At 27.7% G+C, this 8,673-nt stretch overlaps 1 long non-coding RNA gene across 1 annotated transcript; it reads left to right on the forward strand.

The window, feature by feature from the left end:
• The first annotated feature begins 1,321 nt into the window (after positions 1 to 1,321).
• Positions 1,322 to 8,117, forward strand: LOC147813804 (uncharacterized). Its single transcript, XR_015432555.1, has 4 exons — positions 1,322 to 3,564; positions 6,340 to 6,510; positions 6,601 to 6,697; positions 7,993 to 8,117. It is a non-coding gene; the product is annotated as an uncharacterized LOC147813804 (long non-coding RNA).
• The last annotated feature ends 556 nt before the right edge of the window (positions 8,118 to 8,673 follow it).

Below are 8,673 nucleotides of genomic sequence, written 5' to 3' on the forward strand. Positions count from 1 at the left end.
TTCCAAGGAAAGAAAATAAGGCAAATATTAACCTTTCCAGCGAAAATATTAATAAATAATTAGAAAATATTTTGCAAAAAACCTCATTTTAGGGAAAGCAAATAAACTAGTATAAGACCATGTTTTTGGATTGTTTTCTAAGGTCTGCGAAAGTATGCAGCGAAAACCTTTTTTTAAAGTTTTCTTGTAGTCACGGTTTAGATTTAAAAAGTTGGGAAAACATTTCTGTTGAGTCTGAATCATATCAAGTCAAGGGCTTTACCGTCTTCCTGTTATAATGAGAAATACTTTAGCAGTTTTCGAGTTTTGCTTTTTTAAGAAAATGTGAACCCAACAAATAAAAGTTAACGTTAATTTTTCGAAACTTTTCATTCGAATAATCACATTAAAAATGAATAAAATTTAAAAAAATTTCATTTTGATCTTCAATATTTTTTTTCTTCAGAAATTTAAATTCTTTTTAAAAATTGTCTTTAGGGGTCCTATGCGTTGCGGTTCCTTTAAAATGTGTGGCCTATTCTCGTTTATTTTACCTCATTGCAGACCTAATTATGGTATAGCACTAAAATATCCGCACCAAGAGAATTTTATTTAAAATATTCGATACAAAAAATATACAAAAAATTCGCCCAACAGTCCCTTGTGAACTAGATGGTCCACGATTTGTGACTAACGGCGTGATGGTGACTATAAAATCAGCATCGCGCACCTTCCGTTTTTATTTCCACGACAAGCTGGTACCTGCTCTAAAGCTGGGTAGATTCAAAGCCTAGACCCATAGCTTTATTTCATCATATCTTAGGAGTGAATTTAAAAACTTTTTGCGCACAAAACTCACTGTATAGTGTGCAAAATAAGAAACAGACCTCCCTGAATAAATTTTGATCTAATGACCGGATCTTCACGTTTTGTGACTCAATTTTAATGGTTCGAAGGGATGGCATAGGCTAATTAATGCAGACGATATTTTAACTTACGAAATCAGGCGCAAAATTTTACTTTCTCTGAATAAACATACCTTTTTTCAGACGCATTTAGATTTTGAACCCCCAAAATATAGTGGGTTGCCGCAGTCTGGGGAATATGGTCCACATTGTTTGATCAGGAGAGCGATCCAAAGTTTGGATCCCTTAATTGTAATTTTACTTTTTGCGTCTTTCGCGATATATCCAGATCTTTTTAAACAAGTTGAAAAATTTTGAACAGAATTTAAAAATTCGTTATTCTAAAGATAATTACACGCAACAAATTATTTTTCGTAGGCATTTATTATTTCTTATTATGTTATTAAATAATAGCTGGAAAAATTTTGAATTGTAAGGCATACAACTTCTTATTAAATTTTAATGTAGGTAATTTTGCATGGCAAAACACAAAGTTGAGTTAAATCGGTTGAATTGTTCCTGCGTATATTTAAAATTCGATTTCTCAGAAACAATTTAACCGATTTTGCTCAAATTTTATATTTTGCCATGTAAAATTACCTATTTCTAAAGGATGTAAAAAAATACATACCTCATAATTTAAAATTTTTCCGACTATTACTTTATAAAATAATAATAAAAATATTTGCTAAAATATACTTCTTCCATAACATAATGGATAAACGAATTTCATAATTGTGTGCAAATATTTTTCAATTCGCTTAAAAAGCTCTTGAAATATGGTGAAATACGCAAAAAGTAAAATTAACATTATGGGAATCAACTGTTGGACCGAGCTCCTGGCCAAACTATTTAGACCATATTTCCTTGATTGCGGCTAACCTCTAGATTTTGGGGGTCAGAAATCTAAATCAGTTGGAGAGAAAAAGAAATTATTTAGAGAAAGTACGATTTTTGTCTGATTTCGTAACTTAAAATATCGTCTGCACTAAGTAATAAGCATTTTTGAGGTTATAGTCCTAGAACGTGAAGATCTGATCATTAGATAAAAAGTTATTCAGGATGGTCCGTTAAATTTTTGCACACTGTATAAAATTTCAATAATATCAATTGCAGTTTTTGCGATCAATGTTATAAGGTTGAATTTTTCAACTCTATTTCACTTGGTAGAGTTAAAAATATATTAAGTGCATTAGTGGATGTATCTGTATATTTATAAATCTTATTTTTTATTCATATAGTGTTTTTATTTTTAGTACTTTATTTACAATTTAACCGTGAAATTAAAAAGTTATAAATGCTGATTATTTTATTTTTGAAGAATAAAATTTATTTATGTATAAAATTATATTCAAGAATTTCTTTTCTTTATCGAAAACAAAATAGCTAATTAAATTGTATTAGCATTTTTCTAATGTAATTAATGCTTGTAATCGTTTTTGATTTCTAGTAATTTATTTTTGTTCAATCATTATTTAGAATAAATTACAATTGTAATCGACACCTAATTCTGGACAGCGACTAGTTGAATTGTATATAACTAACTGATGGTCAGCCACAGTCTACCAGCAGCGACAAAAAATGACGCAAGCGGCCAACTCATCCTGGTGTGAGAGATCCCTTTGACGTCGGGCTAACAGTAAGAGATTTCCTGAACGCAAATGTGGTGAAATTTTATCGAAACAAATTTTCATAAAAGCACAAGATGGTCTTAATACTTGACAAATGTATTCCATTGTCTCCTAGATTGGGTTCAAAATTAAAAGGTTTCAGGCATGAAGAACTGTATTTAATATCATTTATATGAGGTGTAAATAAATAATTGTTTGAATGTTTAGTTTTGGTATTATTCAATTACAATCAAGTCTTGTAGATATGTTATTTGTACGTAGAGATTTTACATATAATTTTGAAATAAATTTGTCAAACTGACAATCAAACAATTTGCAACTACAGTAAAATGCTTTCTCTAAAAAGTTTATGAGTTAACAGGTACGTAAATGTTTAACCATTGCTGATAATTTGCATCAGTTTTTCAGAGTGAAAATTTTTTTTATATGCATTTTCAACAAAACACTGTTGAAAATAAAAAATTAGTATTAAAATGTAAAAGGAAGTGATATAAGAAAAAACACGTTTTTCTAAAGGAGGAGGGGAGGCTAAAAGTCAGCTTAATTAAATTTTACTCAAGTCGTTTAAAAAATCTGGTCTTTTAAATCTCTACTTTTCCTTTTAACGTCTTATTTGTATTAGCTAACAACTATATATCTAAAATACATAAAATGAAAACGGAAAAGCAATAAATAAACTTTGAAAAAAAGTTCTTTAAAAAACTAGAAAAACTTCTATTAGCCCTGCTGTACTGAAACTTTAAGGCAATACTTTATGTTCAAACTTCAAAATTCTCATTCGATTAAAAATAATAATAAAAAGAAAAAAGAAACAATCTCACTAAATTTAACATTAGAAAATTATTGTAAACCTGATTCCCCTCCATCCAATAATACTGTCTTAAAAACTTACGTCATGCGCAACAAAGCACTAATATTACTGCTGGTGATCATTATCACTCTTGGAGTTTGCTTTCGCAATTAAAATTGAAATTGGAGTTTAAGTTTTATTGACATTCTGTTATATTGTTTCAAGTTAAAGATATTCGATTTTCCTTTCAACAAAAAAAGTAGGTACACCGTTAGATTGTATTTCATTTTCATTATTAATTATTTAATTTACGTATTGTTATTTTTTTTAAGATTATCAATTAATATTACCATCTAACTTAGAAATCTAAAACTTAAATTTATGCTTGGGACGACACAACCTAAGGGACATTGATTATTATGCTCTCTTCTTAATTTCAATAAATTTTAAGTAAACACTGAAACTATAATTTAAATTTAACTATCAATATTTTAATTTATTACTCTTATTATTATTTGACATTAATTTTTTTTGGATGTACGCGTTGCCTGAAGATTCATGTAAATAGTTCCAGAGACATTGCCAAAAAAAAAGCAAAAAGTACAATTTAAATAACTATTAAAAAATAAATTAATACTAGCGTTAATTAAACTTGCATTAATATGAAAATATAGCTCAACTAATAAAAATTATATTTCCCAAATTGGAGATTTATTCATATTAAAATTTTTATGACGCTTCAGACTACTTATCAGGATTTTAAAATCCAAACTGTGTATTACTGTGTGTGTTTGAATCTGAGTTTTGCCAAACGTAGCATTTATAATGCTTTCTTCGCGCACTTTCGAGTTTATTTAAGGCTAGAAGATTGCAATTTAAATTTCGGTAACTTTCCAATTAGCTTAAGCTCATTAATTTCTAGACAGAATAATATGTGTTTTATTCGTTTTCTAACCACTATAAGTAGAATTTATTGCTTATAGGAATAATCTTCTATCGAAAATGTGACTTTTTTTTCTAGTAGCAGGAATGTTCAATTTAGAATTGGAACTCTGTGCTATATGTCAAAACATATTTTAATCGCTTTCTGTCCACTATTAGCACAATTTATTGCCACATTATTGGCTGATAGGAAGTCATCATAAATCGAAATGTTAACCCCTTCCCGACTAGCTAGTGCGCGAATTCAGACTAAACGTCTTATCGGGATGCATGCACACCGTCGCTTAAATTAATTACTTTTATAATTTTGCGAAAAAAGTTTAGATTTATTTGAACGTGAAATACGCAAAGAATTAAATTGACATTAAAGGTTGACCCAAACTTTCGATCCCTCTCCTACCTAAACTATTGGAACCATATTTTTAATATTGTGACGACAACCAATTTAAAGGCAGGAATTGAAATCCTACTAAAAGGAGGCATGTTTTTTCAACGAAACACTTTTTTATTGTTGTCTGGTTTTATAATTTAAAATGTAGTCTACAATAATAAATTAGGATATTTAAGATAAGGCCCTTGAACCAAGTTTGGGTCACGGTTTAGAGCAGCGGTTTCCAACTGGCGGCCCGGGGGCCGCATCCGTCCCGCGAAGCCTTTTTTCGTGGCCCGGGAACTAAAATATATTAGTTGTTATTTTTTTTTGTGGGAAATTTTCGTACAAAATCTGTATGGGTTTAGAATACTTTTCTCGTTAACAAAAACCTAATTTCTTCGTTTCAATGAAATTTTACATACCAGCGGTGCAAAAATATTTATTTCTCAGGTTTTGCATTCAAGAAAATATTTATTCAAATACAAAAATAATCGTGAATGTTGCTCTTTTTTATTTTTATTTTTTTTTTTTTTTGTATTTTGTGAATATAATTTAACATGTATGTATCAGAAATTTTCTCGAAGAAATTCTCCGTTTTAACTTTTTGAAACCACTCAATTTCGGCGAAAATATTTACGCACACATTTATAAATTTTAAATTTAAAATGCAAATATCTATTATCAGGTGATTGCAGTAGACAAACCTCAATTTTCTCATTGAACATTTTGTGTGCTACTGTATAAGTTTTATGTCTTAACAACTTGATATCTGTTGCACATCAATTGTTTAATACATAGCTGCACATTAAAGTTATTGTAGCCCGAATCATTTAATATGCAGTTTGATATTTTTAAAAATCTACTTCTTATTTTAATTTGTAATTCAATAGTTTTGTTTTGTACAGCTTGGTAAAAATCTGACAGAAATATTTAATGTTCCTTCAAACATAAAAGAGTCCTGTATAAAATTTTGATAAAGTTGCGGCCCGCCATTTGTGTTTTTAATTGTGGCCCCCGGCCTCATCTAAGTTGGAAACCCCTGGTTTAGAACAACAGATTTATTATTTTAGGGAACTACCCTTTTTAATCCTGTTTTAAGTGGTTCATAATAATACTCTGTTATTATAAACCACTAATCATTACCGTGTAATAAAATACTCAGTCAGGAACAGTTTCTGCGATCATTAGTAAAATACCACGGATAACCCCAACTGTATCTAAGTATTAGATAGTATTGAATTTGTCTGTAATCTGCAATTTAATGCCCTGTTTTCATATTCATTTAAATACATTAAAATTTTATTTGACCATCTGATTCTGAAAAATTGTCAATTGTTTCCTGTATTTTTGAAGAAAAAACAAAATTTTAAAATAAAACGAGATTTAACGTTATATTTCTACGCTAATTATCTGGTACAATGTTGAATTTTTTTCTAAAATTAAAAAAGTGTCAAAGATTTTCTTTTTTGTAAATTGAAGGGCAATTCTTGAGTCCTCTACCCAACGCTATTCACTTAAGTAATTTTGTTTGAAAAATTGCTTGTTTTTCTATATCAATTAAGAACTTTAAAAAATTTCTTAATCCGACTGAGCGTTTCACATTTTTGTAATTTCGTACGGAAATTTCTACTCAATACACAACTTTTTCATTGAACAAGAAAAAAAAAATTGGATTTCCATCAGAAAATGAAAGAATTAAAAATGTTTTATATTTTTTAGAAAGATTTCATGTTTAGCTGCCATGGTAAAGACTGTATGGCCTTTGTGGCAAATCTTCTTAGAAGGTTAATAACAGATGAGGTGGCCATCTGCTACAGTTTAACTGGAAAAAGTAAAGTGGACAATTGAAAAACTCTTTTGAAAAGACTGACATTTACAAGATGATTAGAGGTAACTAATAATATATATATATATATATATATATACACAGAAGAATTATAAAATTTCATTCGCATTTATTCATTTATTCACTTTTTTTAGATGTTTGCATCCAGTCTTTTGATACATTTAAAGAAAACTATTTTAAAGAAGCCTTAAGTGACTGACTTTCACAAGCCAAATTTAGAAAAAGGAGAAGGTATGTTTTATTTTGTTTTTAAAATATTATTGAGCAGATAAATTTAATAGTACATTAATATATAATTTTAGTTCATTAATAAATATTTTTCTTTATATATAAAAAGAAACTTGTAGTTGATATTTTAAATTATTGGCAATTATAAATTATGAAGAAAAAAAAATGAAGAGTTTTATTTGTGTAAAATCTTTTTGTAGTGACGTTTAAAAATATATACTTTTAAGAAATTTTTTTTCATTGTTAATAATTCATTAATGGTAATAAAAATACCTGCTATTATTTATTAATTATGTGTGATATTACATTTAAATTAATATAAAAATTCCAATAACAGTTAAATGATAATCTTATAAAAATATTTGAAAATCTTAAATTTACTGTAAAATGAAATCCGATCAAAATTTTAAAAATTACTCTATGAATTTAGCGAATTCATGTGGAAATTTGAAATCAAACTAAATTCTGTAGCTCTGAAATGCTTACAAGTAGGCACGCAAACAAACTCAGGGGTAGACTTATTATTTTATTGTATATGGACAGGATGCGCGAATACTTTTATTTATTTTTATTGATTAGTTTCATGTTTAAATTATTAACGGAGTCACAGTATAACTTCATAGACAGATTCTGGTGCAATTGTTTTTTTTCCTCGTATTTCACTAAAAAAATCTGTTAAAAAAGATTTTTGTAGTTTTCCTATAGATATTTCTTTAAAAAAATTACCTTTTTTTTTTCAAATTACAAAAAAAAAAATTACTGTAAAATGTTTTGATCTGAATTATTATGCATATTTATTTGGTTTGTTCAAAGTCTTTACTCTTCGACGACTAAAAACTTTGATATCGAAATAACAACAAACATTATATTCAACAAGTTCAGCTCAAGCCAGAGAACAACGAAACCTGTTTTCCACAACCCTTACAATGATCAACACACATAATGGGCATGAAGTTCTCTCGCTTCTCATGAGATGACAAGACAACCACAATTCTAATTTCTATGGTAAACACCATCTCTTGATCCACAATCAAAATAAAAATTTTAGATATCAACTGTACAGACTTTTACCGAACTGTGTATGATCTGATATGCAGGAAGAAAAAATCTTATTTACAAAGATTTTTTTAACAGTTTTTGTTTCAAAAAAATTCATTTACTATTTTTTTTTCCAGTAGCACGAAGAAATTTTCTACTAATCAGAGATCTTCGATAATATGATTAATACAGGGTTTCTGTTTGTTTTTACAGTGTAGTTTCAATTCCACTGATGTAAATTTTCCCATTTTATTTTTCAGGGAAACGAGAGCTGGAATAACCTCAGTTGCTGAATGTTCTGAATGTTTGACAACTTCATTTTTTATTTTTGCTTCGACATATTTTTTATTTTTATATTGATGTGTCATTTTTTATTTGATACAACAATTATTTATGGAATAAATATTTGTTTAAAAATCTATTTATTGCTATTGTATTTTCTACAGTTGAAATCCAATTGTTTTTGAGAAATTTTTAACCTATTTGAGCTACAAAATATAAAAACTGGCTTTTATTTTCTATAGATAATATTTTAAGAAGTGTCCCATTTATCTAGACAAAAAAAAAATGCTTTTCCATAATATCAAAGAAAATAATATTAATGCCAGTTGTTAGCACTATGAATTAAATGTTTAAATTTTGTTTTATCCTGTTATATACTTAAAAATTAAGGTAATTTTTCTGGGTGTCCAATTTATTGATTTAAAATATAAGCGTTGCAGAAAAAAAAAATTCAAATATTTTTAACATTCTTATTTTGTTGAACAAAAATTTGAACTATTTTAGCATTTAAATCTTAATTTTTATCATTTTTAATGACTTCCTGGTGATTATCAATTTTAACAGGAACTTTAAAATAAAAATCAGTATTAAAGAAGTGAGTTTAAAATTTAAATATAAAAACAATATTTATAAACTTCATGAACAAGGAAATTTCTTAT

Source organism: Parasteatoda tepidariorum, chromosome 3, assembly GCF_982258835.1.
Source record: "Parasteatoda tepidariorum strain Cologne lab strain chromosome 3, Ptep-v5.0, whole genome shotgun sequence".
NCBI lineage: Eukaryota > Metazoa > Arthropoda > Arachnida > Araneae > Theridiidae > Parasteatoda > Parasteatoda tepidariorum.